Source organism: Euprymna scolopes, chromosome 12, assembly GCF_053919585.1.
Source record: "Euprymna scolopes isolate OS-2025 chromosome 12, ASM5391958v1, whole genome shotgun sequence".
Lineage (NCBI taxonomy): Eukaryota > Metazoa > Mollusca > Cephalopoda > Sepiida > Sepiolidae > Euprymna > Euprymna scolopes.
The window spans coordinates 46,510,120-46,530,113 of NC_136493.1; the positions used below are offsets into that span (position 1 = coordinate 46,510,120).

Genomic DNA, 19,994 nt, shown 5'->3' on the forward strand with positions numbered 1-19,994 from the left:
GAGGTGTTTATTTTAGGCGCGGAGCTTTGCCATTGATCGATAACTATTTTGTGGTTATCTTATTTTTTTCTTCCCAAGCGGAAGCGATGCGTGGAGCCATGTGCAAAAGACGATTTTTCATTTTGTCTCTCATGGTAGATGCGTTAACATCCGGTTCGCTGCTAATTCTCATCATGTTCCCACAGATAGTTCAATAAGAACTTATTTATGTTGGACTTGAAGGACTAGCGGTAGCAGTGCCAGATGTCGCCATTAAAAATGGGTGATAAAAATTTTAATAATTAGACTCACTATCTTTTGAAGCTTATAACTACTTGAAAAATGTAACTTAAACCCTAATTTTTTTTCCAATAAAAGAAGCAAAGATAAAATAATAAAAGGTTTAATAGAAAAATTTGCAATATTTTTCTATTAAATCGGTTTCCTTCAAAAAAGATTCCGAGAAATGCCACGAATTTTAATTTACTCTGAATATAAAAATATACATAAATTCCAAAAAATCATTTCCCTATAAAAAAAATAATAATCAATGGGTGCTTCCATTCTTTATTTTAAGAATTTGTCTATATTTATATTTTATATTCCATGTACTTTTTAAATAAAAGAATTCAAAAAGACCGCGATTTTAAATTGTAATATCAGATGTTCACACGGAGTGGTCTCTCTTTCTTCCAGTTGAAAAATATGAAGGTCTAAAGGTACACTGGTGCGTGAAAAAAGTTAATTTATTTTTAGCTGTCTTATCTCCCCTTTGAATTTCTGACATGTGTTTGCTGTCAACAACCAAGTTAAGTTAGTCAGTATGGGTCACTGTATTTGAAAAATGATCACATTTTACTCATCAGTTGAATAAGTAAGTTTACTTTTAAACACAAACCCACCAACAAATTCTCCATTTTTTTTATTCTCCTCAAGACTTACATGAGTTTTTTGATTTAAAATATTTTATTTTTTCTTTATTCAATGAATTTTTTTTTTTAATCTAAAAAAAAACAACAACATTGAATGAAATAGAAAAAATTGATGTAGGTGTCCAATTTTTACTGGACAATATTTTCAAAATATGAGGTTTCACTTAAAAACAATCAACGTGGTTTTTTTAAAAAAAAAAAAAGGGGTTAAACCTCTGAATTTACGAGTAAATTTGCACATAACTATTCTTTTTTTTTTTTTTAATTAGATTATTTTGTTTATTGGTCTTTTATCTTCAATTTATGATATATAAACCTTAGGTGAGAAAATTAATTCTTTTCATTTTAATAGACATTTCAAAATGGTGGGGGAGGGTGAATTTTAAAAAAAACGTTTGTCTAGAATATTATATTCGGTTTATTGGAAAGAGCATAAAATTTCACATTAAACCTGAAAATATCTTAAAATTTGAACCAATAGAAAAATTTTGATAGATTTTTAAATTGAAAAACTTGAAAAAAATTTAACTCGTAAAATTCAATTCATTTCATTGCGTAGAAAAAATGACTGCATGAGCGCGCACGTGCACTTAGTAAACACTTTCTGTTTACTTCTGTTATTTTTTTAAAATGTCTTTAATAATTTATTTTGGAAGTATATTCCATAAAGAAATTAAAGAACCCACTTTTGTGTTAAGGGTGTCAAAAGAAATTAAACAACCCACTTTTGTGTTAAGGGTGTCAAAATTTCTAACACACCTAGACTAGCGGAACAGAGTTCCACAGGCGAGCAGTTCTAGGAAAGAAGCTTTGTTCATGGAATCTACGTTTAGGTTTAGGCCCCAACAGAGAGGGAGAGAATTCATTGATGGTGGTTTTGGCTAGTTGAGTGTTTTTTGTGAAAGTTTGGCGATTTACTTACTTCCAACAATAGGAAAACGTGCAGCATGATGGGGACGAATCAAGCCAACACCCCTTACCCTAACCCTAACACCTAAAGAAGAGGTACATGCTGACCTCTTAAAAATAGTCTGCGAAGCTCTGTCAGCTTTTGACCTATTTTGTAAGTGTCCTTACGAAAACACGTTTTTTTTTTTTTGTGTAACAAATATTTAAAAAAATGGGAGGACGGAATAAAGTAGAATGCTGGAGAACGTAAGCAAAGTTTTGTGAATAAAAACAAAATGGAGGCAAAACATAAAAAAAAGAAACAAATGAAAAAACAGACCTGCAAAGCATATTAATTTAGTCAAGTTTTATTGAAAGAAATAAATGCTGAATTTTATTTCCCAAAGCAGGGGGCAACAATTAACCTCAGGTACTAATTATAAAAATTAAAGAAATAGAATATACAAAAAAGTGGTCTTTAATTGAAAGACTAATTCTAGAATTCCATCGAATGTTACTACAAAGTTAAATTTATCATCCAAACGATAAAACGGGAAAATATACATATATGTTCCTTACAAAAATAGATTTACTTGATTTGTAAAACCTGAAAAAAGAGAAGCATGTGAAAAGGGGTCTTTATAAACATTTTTCTTCGTTTTTCTCTCTCTTTTTCTTTTAGTCCTTTTCTTGAGAGGCACTCTCACAATCTTCTAAAACCTTCTAATTCTAATGTTTTTGCTTTCTTTTTCCTTTAAAATAAAAATATCCTGATGAAAACGGATTTCGATAGGATAATCTTCCAAACGGTCTCTTTCCTTAGTTCCTTTCGTGAACATGTGCACCGATATCTTCTTGTCTCACGTGCCGGCAAATTTAATTTCTGTTTCATACAGAAAAATATCTCAAAAACCAAATGGTCCTTTCGTTAGCCTTTGAGACTAATAGTTTCCCAAGTGATAAGGCCTTGTTGCCTTTAAATTAACTGGAAATGAAATTAAAAACGGTTTCCCCTAAAGGAGAAAAACACAGAACATAACATTTAATGTCAAAAACTTTTTTTGCCAGAGCACGAAGTCAGCCTCCTTCTTTCAGGCCGGCTATACTTGAACTGGGGAAAACGGACAAAAGCCCTTCCCCTCCGCTCCTAACAGGGCAAGAGGAAGTGACAGCTGGGATAGTAATGATGATGATGATGATGATGATGATGATGATGATATATCAAGCAGTGTAGTCATTCTACATTCTACAAGAAGGGCCGAATCCCACCCTGCCCCCTGGCATCACTAGATAGCAGCTAGGATGAAAAAAAAAAAAAAATTCTGAAACATTCCCCGGTTGTTGCACCTCAGCCAGTTAGTAACAAACAAACTCCATCCCCAAAGAAGTTGGGTGGGAGCAAAGCCTGAGACGATGAACCTCCTACAACTATGCATGACAAATACCTCAGCCTAACAGATAAGAAGCCACAGCAATGGCCCAGTTTCTGCCAGACTGATTGTTAAGAACGGATCCTGATATCTTCCACTCAAATGCCTCTGAACAACAGAAGTCATGGCAAGACTGTCTCGATCTAACTGTTCGAAACTGTACATCTGCCACTTACATCTCTCTTGCTATTGAACAGGGTCCAAAAAGAGCCTCCAATCTAATTATCATCATATAGAATGAATCCAAAGATTTTAATGTTGGCATTGGTTTCACCGATAATTTTCTAGTCAGAATATCTTTCTAGAACAAGATCGAAGATTACAGGAGGGACCACGTGAAGGTTACAAAAGTGAAAATGATTTTTTGTTGAACAAACTGGATTCGAACTTAGGGCACCCAGGTTGTCAGTCCATGTCATTAACCACAGTCAGCTACTTTCAATCTGATAGATCCTGCACGGTCAACCTGACTCCAATACCTGTTCCATGCTGCATCCCTGTGCTTAGTTTACAAGTACTTTAATGGAATGTACTCCAACCAACTCACAATCACATTAGTGGCCCACAACAAACAACAAAATCTCATGATTTCGTTCTAGATGTTTCCTGATATCGGAAAGTCTTCTGCTCTGAAAGGTTTTGGAATTCCCTGCCTTGTATCCTGCTTTCCAAACGTTGCTAACATACAGAAATTTAAATGTAATGTAAGCAAACATCTCACTGCTCAACTTAGAGTGACCCTGTAAGCATGGTACCTAATTCACAGTGTACCTCTTATGTTTCAGTGGTAATTTGCCGTGTTTAGGGTGAATATAATTAAATAAATAAAAATGTGTAAATAGTTCAATGTTTCCCACATTCTGATTGGATAATAGATCAATCACTCCGCATTGGTAGTAAGCTTACATAAAAAAAATAGTCCCTCAACATATAACTGCTACACTATTTACATCTTCAAACTTCTTTCTTAGAACTGCATGCCTGTGGAACTCTGTTCCGTTTTTCTGCTTCCCAACTGACTACAATATGGTTGTCTCCAAGTCCAATGTAAACAAATTCTTGATGAGTCATCTCCTTAAGTAATCCAATTTATCAAATTTCCACTACTAACGATTACCAGATGTTCCCTTTTACCACAGTACACTCATTAACCCTTATCCTCGAGTGGTATCCATGCCTTGATAAGTGATGATTCCTTTGATTAAAAAAACAACACAATAATTTTATAAATAGACTAGCTGTATATATATGGCGTTGCCAGATTGAGATACAACAAATATCCTCACTTCTTAAAATTTTCCTGAAAGTGGGCCACATATCGGATTTATGGCAGCATCTATTTTTTGTCTATGAAAATTAAATAGAAAATAACTCTCATAGGTTTATTAAATGAAGTTACTTCCGTTTTAAAAGGCAACTTGTGTCGACTAATAATAATTGAAAATAAATTAAATTGAGATTAAATTGAAATTAAATTAAATAAATGAACTTTAAATATTTCTAAATAGAACAATTAATGCAATTCAATTACAATAAATAATTAATAGCAATTATTAAAATAGATTTTTTAAATGTAATATGCAAATGAGGTTACTCACTGAATGTATATATATATACAAACGGCTATATGCCTGTTTGTCGGTTTGTCTGTCTCCGTATTTTCAAACTCTATCTCCTTCGAAACTAAAAGTCGCAGAGTAGCACTAGGGGTCTCAAATGATTGGATTTTTTTATAGGCCGTTCTTTTATGGGTCTTTAGCCGGTTAAAATTGTTTTTAAATGGTCAAAAATGTGTCAAAATTGAAAAAAATCGTTATATATTTTGTACATTCTTCTTAGTTTATTTTTATTTTTTAATTTTTGATTTTTAATCAGTTTATATACGTGCTACGTTGGTACAGTGGTAACATCACCAGCTTTGAATGCAACAGTTTCGGTTTCGATTCTAGCTAATGGCACCTAAATATTTTTACTTTTGAAATCACGACTCTATAATAATATATACAAAATCTGGACAAATTAAAATATCATATTCAAGTGTATTTTACGCCCGGGCAAAGATGCCCCTCCCAGTCTCTCTCTCTCTCTCTCTCTCTCTCTCTCTCTCTCTCTCTCTCTCTCTCTCTATATATATATATATATATATATATATATATATATATATATATATATATATATATTAGGAGGTATTTGGTAAAAAAAAACAAACAAAAAAAAAACGGAAAAAAGTCTTCAATACGTTAATAGAGCTAAATATGTTTTTATTATTTCAACTTCGGAAATTTTGCTTAAATCATTACAAGTTGTTTCAATCGATAGGACAATAAAATAATCCTACCGATGTCATCAGACAATCTAAGCCAAAATATATATTCATGCTAGACTGAAAGCATGTAAACGTCTGTTTTATGTATGAAAATTAATTTGTGAAACAATGTAGCTTTTGTAAATGTTAATGAAATTGTGAACAAACGAACTTATAACGGATATCAAAACAATGCACTACTTTAGCAAAATTACTTATAGTTTTTTTGTTGTTATTTTTTTGTAATAGAAGAAGGTGCACACAAACGCGGCAGCACACCTGTTTGGCATGCCGAGTGCGGGTATTGCAGAAATAAAAGGAGATATTGAACCGAGCGTTGCATTTAGTAGCGAAGAAGAGACTCCATATTAATACACTTTTGCACATTCAGCACTTGATTTGCAGTGGAAGAAAGAACTTGCGTTTGTAGTTGGATTTTTTTTTTATATGTGCCATTCATTTGCATATGAGAAGATCAGCAACTTTAAGGAGGGCAAACTGAGAAAGGCAGGAAGTTGAATGTTTCACAGTTGAGAGATAATATCAGAGCTTAGATTTGTTGGTGTGAATTGAAGAGGAGTTCCGTCACGCTCCTTTCGTGATTACAGTTTTATTACAATTGGTTCAATTAATAATCTAATGATCAAACGATACTGTAATGATAAAATTTAAATTTCAAAATCCTATTAAAAAAAAAAATGATTTGGTATACCAAAACAAAACAAATTGCATAGTTAATAAAAGTGGATATTTTTGGCGATGAGTATCTTTAGCTAAATCCCCTCACTCCAAATAAAAATAACAATATTTTAATTTCTTTAAACGGTTATGCATGAAAATCTCCATGGAAACTTGGGGAAAAATTATTTTAGATTTCAAACTGGGAGATCAATTTTGCATATGAATTTAATCCCTAATTTGTTGACCAGAAAACCGTTTTAGTTAAATCTTAGATGTATCCATGTTCTTGTTCCTGAATTTAGGATTAGCGATAGAGTAAAAAAGAAATTGGGGGGAGGATTGTTGCCATCCGAACTGAGGGTTAGTGTAGAATTAACAGAGTTTTTTTTTTTTCATCGTTTATTTTTTTCAGCCTTTTTCTTTTTACAGAATTTTTTTTTAGTTATATACCCTTAAGACGCTACCCAGTTAGACAATGGATCGAAGATGGATAATCCTAAAGTTGAATTTATATGTGTATTGGTACTCAACTTTAAATTCTAAAATTATAGATTTTTTTGTTGTTTTTTTTTCTCAAAATCTTTGAGACTGTTCGCATGTAATCGCCTAAAAAAAGTAGAATTTCATTTTTTGGAGGGAACGGGGACGGAGATTCAAATTTATATGTGAAACTCATTCCCCACTTTGAATTCTAGAATGATTGCTATTTTTGTTTTTGTATTATTTTGTATTTTACATACAAATGAAAAATATATATATAAAAAAGGCACAAAAACTTTATGGGATTTAAATTTCAACATCTCGTAAGACAGATGATGAATTTTATTTAAAAAAAGTGTTTTCACTAGTCACGTTTGTTTGACAAGTGAACGTGCTGTCTGGATGGCGGTACAAAAGTATCAGCGTCACAGGATTTTTCGAAATAAAATATATACATCAAAAAGAAAAAGGAAAGAAAGAGCAGGCCTTAACAATAAACAAAACAATAACAATAAACAAACAAAAAATACATAAAGACACACAAAAGAACAAAGAAATCGAAGGAAAATTGTAAAAGGGATACAAACCCGTTTATTATAAACGCTGATCTAACAAAGAATTAAAAACTAATGTGACGCATTTCTTTTTTTTTTTTTTTTTTTTTTCGTGACCTTTTGTTTAGCAGAAAGATTAGCCTTTTTTTATTGTCAGCATTAACGGTTTGGTGACATTTGAAATGCAGATAAAGAAATTTACATTGACCTAAAAAAAAAGAAAAAACTACAAAACAGCTGGGCAACAATTCCCTTTAAGGTAACGAAATGGTCGCCATACAAAATTTGGCTGAAAAAAAAAAAAAATGGAATTATTAAATAAGACTCGATTTAAGGAAAATAAACATAAGCTTTCTTGGTTCTTGTCCAGAATTCACCCTATATTAAAAACAAAAACATAAAAAGACCTGCACGGTGTATGAGATGCCTTCAATTTTTTTTGTGGAGGCATTTAAAATTGTTGTAGACTCTTGAAAATTCAGTATGTTATTGCAATACATGTTATGATTTCAGGTTCAAATGAACAGTTACAACAGGAATTGGAATACACCCTACTAAAGCCTGATTGCCACAGTTGGTGAATTTCAAAAATGCATTCTGGATATGAGGACACTTTAGAAGAATAATATTGTTACTTCTGGCACCAGTAGTTATATTATCGTCACAAGGTATTGTGTCTTAATACTTGATAACGACAATCACAATAACAAATGTAACGTATGGTAGCAAGAAAGACAGACAGAGTATTAAGTTAAATATTTATGGAAAAGAAACGAAACGGTCGAAAATGTCTCTTGTTGATAAGGAGTTTCTGAGAAGAGGAAAATAACAAAGTCCTTGTTATTTAAGTTGTTAAAGGTATGAATAATTTGAAATGTATCTTGTTAGGATTTCCAAGAGGAACAAAATAACAAAGTCCTTGTTATTAAAGTTTGTTAGAAGTGGGCAAACAGCCTCTGAGAAGGAAAGGGTGAAGACGTTCAAGTTAGCTGCTGTTAGAGGAGAGTAAAATGTACAAGTTATTGCATTACGTCCGTCACCACTGCTGGTCAGCTGATGTGACAAGCCCTTATATATTATTGCGCGTGCGGACGTAGTTGCAGACACAATTTTCAGGTGTGAACAATAGGGAACTTTTGCTGTCAGATGTGTCGTAATGATACGGTTAACCTTACCGTAGGGAAATGTTCGTTTCCCTTATGCCGCGTTTGTTTTATTTCTATTTAAACCTGGCGTGTCTGTGATTGAATGTTTATTAGCGTCTCTAGTTCTTTTTTATTTCTTGCAAAAAGTTTCAAGTCCTCCATGTACATTAGGTGATTCATTCTTTCGTCTTTAGTTGTATTCGGTTTATTAGTATCTTGTTAAGAGGCATCATGGCAATGATGAACAGTAATAGTGATAAAGAATCTCCTTGGAAACTAAGTCTTTATATTTTTATCTCAGGGATGTATTTTCCCCTAGCTGTCAGTTCAAGTCTCCATGTTTTCATTGTTTTTTCAATCAGATTAATAATCTTATTTGATATTTTGTATATCCTCAAGCATTCTATTATCTATGCTTGAGGGATCCTGTCATATGCTTCTTTGTAGTCGATATATGTCATGGCTATTTTCTTTTTCTCCTTTTTACTTTTTCAGCGTCGCCGGTTGTCGTAAAAAACCCACTTTTTATCGCAACTCACAACCTCGTAAAGAAAAGGATTGTTCTTGTTGCATAAAAGAAGGGAAGATGACACTTCATAACGGCGTTACTTTTGGTTGTTGTTCAATTCGTGAGGCTCCCATTTATCAAGTTTTTTGAATAGGAAACTTTTGCTGTCAGATGTGTCGTAATGATACGGTTAACCTTATCGTAGGGAAATGTTCGTTTCCCTTATGGCGCGTTTGTTTTATTTCTATTTAAACCTGGTGTGTCTGTGAATGAATTTAGACTAAGTTTATCACTCGTGGCCTTTTATAAATATTTTTTTTATCACATATATTCGTATCCTCTCTGTCGAAATCTCCTGGCCTTCTCTTTCTTAGCATACCTATTTCCTTGGGCAATGTGTTGTAGCAAACCTATTTCCTTGGGCAATGTGTTGTAGCAAACCTATTTCCTTGGGCAATGTGTTGTAGCAAACCTATTTCCTTGGGCAATGTGTTGTAGCAAACGACACTCGCTACAAACAGGCAGAAGCTGCTTCTCTCAATGAGATTTGACATCTCCCTGGCCTGTCCAATCACAAGCCAGCTCTCAATCACGTGACAGAGTATATAAAAGACGAAATCTGTAACCATTAATTCTCTTTCTCGCTGGTTTGACCAACAGCAAACATCGCCAGGGGGGGGGAGTACTACAAGCTAACAATAGCTCTCTTCCAACTACCATTTATTTTTCCACGTGCTGTACCCACACGAACTTTATCATTCTACAGGACTACCCAAACGAACATTCTTTGTCATGCTAAAGAACATACAACGCACACTAACGCACGGCAACATACAAACACGCTGAAGACTTTGCCCTTTTCTTTCTCTTTTAACCGGCTTCCTTTGTACCGACGGCTACTACCTATAAACACGTGTAAACAGAACTGAACTGTTCTCTTCTTCAACAAGCCGGCATGATATTAAATCTATCTTCACACCAGAACAGAACACTTCAACTTACTAACCCGTTTCTCTCTTGTACTTTTCAACTAACGCTACTAACGAGAATGACAAATAAAGTTGTTTATTGATATAGAATGAAACACCATTTCGTCGTTCCCTCATTTCTATTGTGTTTTGCCTGCTAATTCTTTGCTATAATGAACTGTGTATCGTAGTGGACGGATGGCTACAAAAGGCATAGTTTCTGACATCTTAATGCGTCGTTAACAATCGATCGAATATCATAGTTAAACGCAGGTTTATTTATAAACATTATGTTTATGAATCGATGCTGTCATATCAATTGCTGTTCTTGATGTTTTTTTTTTTTTTTTTTTTTACAAAGGCATCACCACATTATCAAGGCCCAGAGGCCACTCAAGGATAAGGGTTAAAGAGTGTACAGTAGAAATTAGTCAATATAGTAATCATTAGTAATGAAAATTTGGTAAATTTAATAACTTATATGGAACGGCTCATCAAGAACTTATTTACTTTAGACTTGAACACAACCATATTGTAGTCAGCCGGAAAGCAGGAAAACGGAAGACAATTCCACAGGCGTGCAGTTCTAAGAAAGAAGCTTTGTTCATGGAATCTACGTTTAGGTTTAGCCACAGATAAAGAGTGGGGGAAATTATTGATAGTGTTTACAGCTAGACGAGTGTTTCTTGTGAAAGTTTGGCGAGGGGGGACCAAAGATTGAAGCTCAGTTGAACACTTTCCATGAAAATAACGATACATCAGAGACAAACTCGCAACATCTCTTCTGTGAGATAGAGGTTGCAAGGAGGAGAAAAGGACATCTCCTACGAGGCTACGAAGTCTATTTTGAACTCTATCAAGGCAGGACAAGTCCTTTCTAGCAGCTCCTGCCCAGATGTGGCAACAGTATTCCATCCTTGGACGTACCTGGCTCTTATATAGGTAGAGAATAGCATCAGCAGTGAGATATCTACTGGATCGATAGAAAGATCCCACCATTTTTCCAGCGGCCTTGGCAACAGATTTGATATACGTGTTCCATTTAAGATCAGGAGTAATGGTCAAGCCCAGAAGCTTGTCAAAACTTGAGGCCTCCTGAAGACGAGAGCCATTCATTTCAATTGATGACAAATGTGGATTAGAATGTTGATGATGTAAAGAGAGAAGCTTGGTTTTAGATGCATTAAAAGTAACCAGCCACTCCTTTCCCCATTGTACTACGTGCTCAAGATCAGAGGAGAGAGAATTGGAGAGAACTTGCTCGTTTACTGTCTTAGATGTGGTACCATAAATGGTAGTGTCATCAGCATAAATGTCTACAAATGATGTAAGGATATGATTTGGAAGATCATTAATGTAGATCAGGAAAAGAGTTGGGCCCAGGATGGATCCCTGAGGGACACCGGCATTAATACTGTGAGCTTCTGATTTTTGCCCCTCAACTACTACTCTTATGAACCTATCAGAAAGAAATGATTTAATAAGTGAGAAGACTTTTCCAGCTATACCATAGCTAGCGATCTTATGAAGTAAACCTTTATGCCATACCCTATCAAAGGCTTTAGATATGTCAAGAGCAATTGCTCTAGAAAGATTGCCACCGTCGAGAGATTTGCTAATCCTATGCGATATAACTGTAATGACATCTGCTGTAGATCTAGCAGAACGGAAACCATATTGAGTGTCACTAAGAAGGTTATTTTTGTTGAGATGTTTGATTACTTCTGTATTTAACACAGATTCTAGCAACTTACTCATGACGCACAGGAGACTTATTGGCCTGTACTGAGAGGGGGATGAGCGATCACCTGAATTCTTAAATACAGGGCATACTGATGAGGTTTTCCAGGGAGATGGGAAACTATTCTCCTTAAGACAACGTTTAAACAGTTTTGTAAGTATGGGCGCTAATTCAGGTTGAAGTTTTTTGAGTACTATAATTGGAATACCATCAGGGCCAGTTGCTTTACTCGAATCAAGGTTTTTGATTAGCTTCGCAACATCACGTACAGATATACGTATATCACATAGCGTGTTTTCTGATACAGGAGGAAATATTGGGGGTTGGCGGTCTTGGTCGCAAAGGGTAGAATTTGCTGCAAAGTTCTTGACAAAGAGTTTGGCTTTGTCTGATGCTGACGAGATTACCTCAGGTCCATTGATAATAGTTGGGATGGAGCACACGCTTCTGTTCAGGATTCTGTTTGGGTCTCTCCGCGTCTGTTTATGCAATCTATGCTTTGTTTGTTTAAATGTAGCTATAGCTCGATGGAGATCTTCTATTTCACAGCATAACACTATGCAATAAAATTCTGTTTTATACTTGGAAAAAAAAATGCCACAGAAACGTATGGAATGCTTCAGACTGCTTTTGGACCATCTTGTATGAATTGAGCATCAGTTTTTGAGTGGCATAAGAGATTCAAGGAAGGCAGGGAGTCTGTGAAGGATGATGAGCGGTGTGGGAGCAGTAAGGACGTCATAACACTGGAATACCTCAAAGGTGCTCACAACACCCTACCCAATGCTTTTGGTTGGGGGACGGGGGAGGTAGGCAAAATGAGAAAGAACAAAATTCATCTACAGTTTTATCATCTTATGCATATCTGCTACAATCTCACAGAATCGACATTTTAGCTTTTTTTTTCTTACTAGGGACTCATTACTTATCAAGGCCACTCAAGGATAAGGGTTAATGAGTGTAAGGTGGTCACTGAGACAACAGAGTAGGAATCGTTAGTGGTGGAAATAGGCCAGAATTTCATTATTTAAGGGGGCGACTCAGCAAGAACTTTTTTAGATTAGACTCGAAGGCAAGCATGTTGTAGTCATTTGGGAAACAGGCTAGCGGTACAGAGTTCCACAAGCGAGTAATTCTAGGAAAGAAGCTTTATTCATGGAATTTGCGTTTAGATTTAGACACAGATAGAGAGTAGGGAAAATTGTTGGTAATGGTTCTAGTAAGACGAGTGCTTTTGTTAAATAGTTGGCAGTGGTTGTACTTACTGTTAAAAAGTCACTAAGATGGCAATATAAAAAAGAATAAAACAGATTATGATTATGATGTGTTACATAGAAAATTCAAGTTTTTAAAATAAAATAGAATTTATTTTTAAAAAATCCTACTGTTTATAATATATTGTTTATTTGGATAACTATTTCTAAATTTAATAAAAAGGCTATATGTCTGTCTGTCTGTCTTCATATTTGAAAACTCTATCTCTTCCAAAACTAAAAATCGCAGAGCGGCGCTAGGGGCCTCAAATGATTGGATTTTTTTATGGACCGTTCTTTTATGTTTTTTTTTTAGCCAGTTAAAATATTTAAAGGGTCAAAAAGGGGTCAGAATTGAAAAAAATCCTTATACATTTTGTACATTCATCTTAGTTTATTTTTAATTTTTAATAAGTTCATATGGGTATCATGTTGGTACAGTGGTAACGTTACCAGCTTTAAATACTACAGTTTTGCTTTCAGTTTCGATTCTAGCTGATGGCACCCGAATACTTTTTTTTTTTTTACTTTTGAAATCACAACTCTATAATAATATATGCAAAATCTGGACGAATTAAAACATCTATAATCGTGTCTTACGACTGGCCAAAGCCCCCCCCCCGCTAGTGTAATATAAGTATATAAATTTAATGGAAAGCTTAAGAGACTTAAATTTAAAGAGGGCTGATGAAGACTGAAAGTTTATAAGAGTCCAAGAACGTTCTAGGTGACAAAAGAACTGTTTTCAGGAGAATGTTTTTCTTCTTTTTAGAAAGGAGTCGCCACTTATCAAGGCACAGAGGCCACTCGAGGATAAGGGTTAATAAGCGTACAGTGGTCGATGCGACAATGTCGTAATAATTGTTAGTAATGGAAATTTGGTAAATTGGATTACTTAAGGGGAATGGCTCATCAAAAACTTGTTTACATTGGACTTGAGGAGACCATCTTATAGTCAGATGGAAAGCAGGCAAAAGGAAGAGAGTTCGACAGGTGTGCAGTTCTAAGAAAGAAACTTTGTTCATGGAATTTATGATTCGGTTTAGGCACAAATAAAGAGTGAGGGGGAAATTATTGATAGTGTTTCAGCTAGACGAGTGTTTCTCGTGAAAGTTTGGCGTGGGGGGGACCAGAGATTGAAGCTCAGACGAGCATTTGCCATGGAAATAACGAGAAAACAGAGACAGGCTCACAACATCTCTTCTGTGAGAAAGAGATTGCAGGGAGGAGAAAAGGAATTCCTCCACTTGACCATATTTATTTTAATTGAAACTTTATGAAATTGTGTGCAACAACATGTAAAAATTTTTTTTTAGTTGGAAATCGCTCCAGATAAGGGATGAAACCATTGGATGTAAGGAGCTAAAAAAAAAAAAAAATGCTACTTCAAAATCAAAACCTAGCCAACTATAAGTGTTAGATGGAATAGATTCTGACCCAGAAAACAGCAATTCTTCCCCCTTTTTCAGGAACATTACTCATGGAACATGAATACTATAGGACAAAATAAATAATAGTTCTGAGGTTACTGAAAACAAACCTCAGGTCCATTTTCTACTCTCCTTGGATGCCTGTATACATTAAATTTTCTCAATTTAATCAATTAGAGAATGTCTGCATGAACTTGTGTATACATGAATTTGGTGAGTGGCCTTTATGTGCTGTTGCTAGGCGTATGGTTGTTTGTAAATATTTTGCATATATGCTCTGCTTGCTTTAGTTTTGCCAATGGAGGAGCATGCATATTGTGTCACTCTGGGTACTGTAGTTTTTGAATGTCTCTCATTGCACATGCCAAGGACCTTTGATTCCAAAAGGTCTAAGCTAGATTTGTGATGTATGCACATGTGTCGAATCTTTAAAAAAAAAAAAAAAAAAAAAACTGCAAAGAGATAGAGAAAAAGCTGTGCGTTTGGATTTTTAATAGTATACACAAAATTAGGAAGTGAATATTTTTGTGGCTGTGATTGGTTAAAAATAAACTTGCTGATTTTGGCTTTTCTTCAGTTGAGATAAGAATTACAATGTTGTAGACAGGATTGGTAGCTGCTGCTAGTCATAAGGAATAGGATGGCAATGCAAAATGAAGCAGAGGCAGTCATTGTCGAAGACTTTCAACTTCTATCGATTGGCCACTCTTATTGGCCATGTCCCACAGTCACAGAGGAGAATGATTGGCTGATAGATGGGTAGACACACCTCTTCATTGATATTAAGATCTCCTGACCCTCACAACATCTATGAACAGCTCTGTTCTGGGGCATACCTGGAAAAAGAGCAAACAGGATGTAGGAGGAAGTACTTAAGTAGCAAGGACTAGTAGTTGATTAATAAGACCATCTCTGAAGATTGTAGGAAGAGACAAATGGATCTAAGCATAGCTTGAATTGATTATCAAATAAATGGCCAAGTTTTCTCTGATTCTCTCTCCTCTGATCTTGAGCACCTGGTGCAATGGGGAAATAGGTGGCTGGTTAATTTTAATGCATCTAAAACCAAGCTTCTATCTCTGATTCTTAGCTGGCATCAATTGAAATGAATGACTCTCATCTTGGGGAAGCTCCATATTTTGACAAGCTTCTGGGTCTGTCTTTTACTCCTGATCTCAATTGGAACACATACATCCGATCCATTGTTAAGATTGCTGAAAAAAATGGTGGGATCATTCAACCACTCCAGTAGATATCTCACTGCCGATGCAATTCTCTACCTCTATAAGGGCCAAGTACGTCCAAGGATAGAGTATTGTTGCCACATCTGGGCAGGAAGTGCTAGAAGCAGCTTATCTTGCCTTGACAGAGTTCAAAATAGACTTCGTAAACTAGTGGAGATGCTTTTTTCTCTTCCTTGCAACTTCTTTCTCACAGAAGAGACGTTGCGAGCCTACTTTAGCATTATTTTCATGGCAAGTGCTTGTCTGTACCCCCCACCTGCCAAACATTCATGAAAAACAATCGTCTAATTGAAACCACTATCAATAATTTCCCCCCACTCTTTATCTTTGCCTAAACCTATACATAGATTCCATAATTTAAGATTTACCGAATCTCCATTACTAACGGTTACTATATTGTCCAATTTCTACTGTATACTCTTTAATTCTTATCCTCGAGTGACCTCTTGGCCTTGATAAGTGGTGATGCCTATGTAAAAAAAAATAAATAAATAAAATAAACAAAGCCTCTTTCTTAGAACTGCACACCTGTGGAACTCTTTTCAGTTTTCCTACTTTCCAGCTGCCAAAAATATGATCGTCTTCAAGTCCGACGTGAAAAAGTTCTAGATAAGTCGTCCCCTTAAGTAATTCGATTTACCAAATTTCCACTACTAATGATGACTATGATATTGATCCATTGACTACTGTACACTCATTAACCTTTATCCTCGAGTGGCCTCTGCGCCTTGATAAGTGGTGACTCCTTTGTAAAAAAAAATACCTTGGTCTGTCTTTCTTTGTTCCTTCGTGGCCGTGTATCCCTTGCGTGACATAAATCTCTCGAGTTGACTTACGGCTGCACTACTGTTTTCCTCACCCGACGACCCCTCCCTGCAAAGGAAATGTTCTTCATTCACGCAATAATAGAAACACGGGGTCTTCTGTGTTTTTTTGATGCAGTCAAGTTTACTGGACTTTGACACAATGGTTCGGAAACGCGTCGCTAACTTCTCTGTATAGCCCTTCTTCTTGATGAGGGGGTTTGGTTGTTTGGTTGTTTTTGTTTTACGGCATATCAACCTTTTTCAGGTTATTTAATGCCGAATCTAGTTATTTTGAGGAACGATTTTTAATGGAGTATATTTGTTTTTTTTTAAGTCAGATTCTATTTAACCCATAGTTGGGACCCTAACAGGTACTACCACTCCGAGTCAGAGTGGGCCTGGGAGCAATGGCAATTAAAGGGTGGCTCCACACTTTCCAAGGCCCGCAAGCTGGGGCCTCACCATCGGATATAGTTTTAGGTCATATCCAGGACCGTTTGGTGAAGGGGAGTCTTGCAATTCGGTGGCTACATTTTAAAACACGTACGTGTTCTCTCACTTTCAAGAACAAACTCTGACTTAATTTTTTCGTTTGACATCATAATCTGGTGATAAATCCTGCCATGTGTCACATGTGTAGGAAGTACTCATTAGCTTTATATCTTTAGTGTGACTCCTTTCCAAAACAGACTTTGTCAACCAAAATGGAACCCGTTTCTAAATCTATATACTAGCTTATTTCTACTTACTTAACCATTGTAGGAGTCCTAGTCTGTTGCACAAAACTCAACCAACAGTACGGATGTATGCACACGCATTGACTCATAACGCTTTAACTTTCTATCTATACGACTCTTTCAAATCCTGGCCATTTCGTTAGTGGATTTATGTACGAATAAAACTAATTTAAAATGTAGACGAGTTTGTCTTTATAATAAAGCTAATGGTAACCGTTTTGTTTTCTCCTTATCTAATAAGACTTATAGAATAAGAAACAACGAAATGGAGTTTCATTCTATATTCAAAAGCAACTTTATTTGTCATCTTTGTTAGTAGCGTGTACAAGAGAGAAATGGATTAGTAGGAGAGTTAAGTGTTCGTGTGCGCTTGTATTTATAGTAGTCGTGAAAACAGTTTCTGATGTGGGAACGTAGATTAGATACCCGACGGTTAGATATAGATCAGCCCTATTGAAAGAGAGAGAGAGAGAAAAATGTTTAATGTGTTTACGTTTGTAGGAGCATGCATTCAATAGTAGAGATGGGACAAAAGGTTAGTGTCTCGTGGTAGGAAAGAGTATGTGTGTGAAATGCACGTGGCAGCAAGTTTTGATGATAGCCATGTTGGCTAGTCATACTCACATTAGGCCTGAGGCCAAAGGCTGAGATGAAGTCTGCTGCTCAGCAGGGCCAGGAGGAAAGAAAGTAAGAGGGAGAGCGTTCTTGGTTTTACTTTTTTATACATTCAGTACCATGATTGAGAGCTGCCTTTTGATTGGACAAGCCAGGGAGAAAATTGATTTCAAATCTCGAGCCGCGAGAATTAGCTCCTGCCTGTGATTGTAGTAAGTTTCGACTGTTATAGACTTATACACTGGACACTTCATCAACGCCTATTATTACAGATCTTTTTGGGGAGCTAGATTTTCCCTACATTAAAACCAGACCTTGTGTCTAATTCTGTTTTTGTGAGGAGGCAAGTAGATGGGAAACTTTCACTGCCCTTGAAAGAAGCAGCTAATTTCCTTTGAGAGATCACTCATATCATACGATACTACACTTTGATCCTTTTCGAAAGATCGGATTTGCTACCCTCCCTTGTAGTAAAATGGTAGGGATCTCAATCCTTGAACAGGATTACTCTGATCCTACATAAAAAAAAAAGAATTTTCTCACAAATGAGCGTCAGCCCCCTCTTCAAAAAGAGAAAATAACTAGTGTTGGGTCGATTTATTTTTATTTTTTATTTTATTTATTTATTCATTCTTTTTACAAAGGGGGGGGGGTACCACTTATCAAGGCCTGGAGACCACTTGAGGATAAGAGTTACTGTGTGTACGGTAGCCATTGGGACAATAGCATAGTAATCACTAGCAGTGGAAATTTGGTATGATTTGATTATTTAAAAGGACGGTTCAACAAAAACTTGTTTACATTGGACTTGAAGATGACAATATTGTAGTCAGCTGGGAAGCAGACCAATGGAACAGAGGTTCACAGACGGGCAATTCTAGAAAAGAAACTTTGTTCATGGAATCCACGTCTTTTATTAGACACATGCAAAACTATTCTTTCTGGGAAAATATGGAATAGATACTTACAAATAATTTATTCTAACGTTGTTTTAACTAAAAACCAATAATTTTGTTCCACAGGCGGGCAGTTCTAAGAAAATACAGCATAATCATGTTGACACACTAGTTCCCATCAGATCACTGAAGTTAAGCAACGTTGAGCCTGGTCATTACTAAAATGGGTGACCAATTTGGGAATTCCAGGAGCTGTATCTAGGAGGATGTTGACACCTCCCTGCAAGAATTGCAAAAGCCTAACATCGTCATCTCCCCTGACAGGGATATATAGGCAACTAGGGACCGCTTGTGAATGTTATACTCCCATGAAACTTCCTCCTCCAGAGGAAGCCGGTTAAACCTGAATAGCACATAAGCAGTTCTAGGAAAAAAGCTTTGTTCATGGAATCAACATTTGGATTTAGGCACTGATAGAGAGTGCAGGGAAATTATTGATAGTGGTTTTAGCTAGCCGAGTGTCCTTTGTGAAAGTTTGGCAAGGGGGGGGGAACCATAGATTGGAGCTCAGACGAGCACTTGTCATGAAAATAATAATAGAGTAGAGACAAGAATTGAAATCGAAATCAGGAATCTGAAAATTTTGTTGTATCGGAATCTGAAAATTTTTTACCTATTTTCCGATGCCACAAAAACAATTCTTTTGTTTGATTTTTGTCTTTGTTTAAAACTTAATACTCCATTACTGTTACTAATGATAAAATAATAAATATTTATATATTTTGAACACCTGTAAAACTAAAATCTATAAATAACAAGTCTATATTTACGTTTCCAAAAATATTTGCATATATTACACTGGTATTTAAAGTAATCCGATTCTGAGCTCCCCCTCCCAAAAAAAAAAACAACAACTTTATATCTAAATATTTAAAGATTTCAAAAGAATCAGAATCGGTGATTGTATTGAAATCGGGAAAAATATTGGAATTCACTAGTAAAATGGCTTTGAGACCGAACAAACCCCTATCACGTTGATTCTTTGGAGGACATTAGCCGTTCCCACCCCAATCTGTTTTATTTTTAGCATTCCACTCCCATTTAAAGTCCGATCTGCTAGTTTTCGGATAACCTAGAAAACAGTGGACAGGCTACACCAAGCAGAGGGTTAAGAAGCCTTTATTAACCAACAATTTTCGGTACTTGTACAGTTTAATCAAGACATATCAAAATATCGAAAAAAAAAAAAAAGGTTATATTGTACGTATCCATTATGGAACGAAGTTCTCAGACAAAAAGAAAAAATTTCACTTAATTTAATCAAGTAGTTTTTTTTTTTTTTTACAGCGAAAAAAAAAAAAAATTGTTATGATACCGTGGAAAAGGTTCGATTTTTAGGAAG

General features: G+C 35.5%; 1 pseudogene; it reads left to right on the forward strand.

Annotated features, from left to right (window-relative positions):
• Positions 1-18,734: 18,734 nt before the first annotated feature.
• On the forward strand, positions 18,735-18,853 carry LOC145291882 (5S ribosomal RNA; annotated as a pseudogene).
• The last annotated feature ends 1,141 nt before the right edge of the window (positions 18,854-19,994 follow it).